The sequence below is a fragment of the Sinocyclocheilus grahami genome, unplaced genomic scaffold (assembly GCF_001515645.1).
Source record: "Sinocyclocheilus grahami isolate Dianchi unplaced genomic scaffold, SAMN03320097.WGS_v1.1 scaffold5654.1, whole genome shotgun sequence".
Classification (NCBI taxonomy): Eukaryota; Metazoa; Chordata; class Actinopteri; order Cypriniformes; family Cyprinidae; genus Sinocyclocheilus; species Sinocyclocheilus grahami.
This window is the reverse complement of record NW_015510286.1, coordinates 5,970-7,010: the sequence shown is the minus strand read 5'-3', so window position 1 is coordinate 7,010 and position 1,041 is coordinate 5,970.

The window sequence follows — 1,041 nt, the reverse complement described above, 5'->3', positions numbered from 1 at the left end:
TATTTATTTATGTACTTGATTGCTTATTATTATTTATTAGTTAGTAAGTTAATCTAAACTATTATTAGTTAGTTCATTGGGCCAGTAAAAATCTAAATTACTGTCCCGGACAGACCTTACCCTGTTGAGAGCTTCAGTTATATTAGCATCCCTTCCATTTTTCACATACTGCATGCAAGGCCAACGGTGGTGATAGATTCATTCAGGAAAACCTTTACTGACCTTGACATTTTGATGCAGATGTGCGTCTGGAATAACGCTGTGTTATGATATGGGGTCTGAAGATCACTGTGATAAATCACCAAACATTTCCATTATGTGGGATGAAATAGCTAGCGCACAGAAGACATACAGATTCGGTAAAAAAGAAAACATTTGATAAACTTTCAGATTAATTAGTCATCCAGCTGTAATCTTCTTCTTTTAATCACAGCGAATAATGAATTCACACACTGATGCGCCGTGGGCTGAGAGAGCCGTTATGTGTACAGAGCGCTGCCGATGGCTGCGGCGGCCTACACACACTGAGACATAGAGAGGAGAGTGGGCTGTGTAGTGGGCACAAGTTTGGCACAGCGAGGAACACACAGGTGCATTTACTCAGACGCGCTCTGATTGGCTGAGATCTCCCACATCTCCTGTTTGTTCTCTCTCCTTTTGTCAGTGGTATCACACGCTCTAACGTTCAGTTCAAGAAGAAAGCAAAACAATGTGCAGAGATGAGAGGAGGTGTTGCTCTCTAGCCAGCGGTGCTCCTCTGTCACTATTGTTCATGTCCCACACAAAGTGGATGCTGCAGCAGTCAAGCAATTAGCCTTTTAACATAGATGGAGGGATGATAATTATTTGATTTGTGAAGGGCGATTGGATTCGGCTCCAATATACGGTTTAGACAGATGACAGCTGTGCTTTACTCAAGTGTCTCACATCCTACACCTCCGTCAGGAACACGCCAACAGCAGCATTGTGTTTCTCATTCAGGACTGAACTGAGCTGGATTTTACATTCCAGATCAATTCCTGAATTACAACTGAGGCTGCA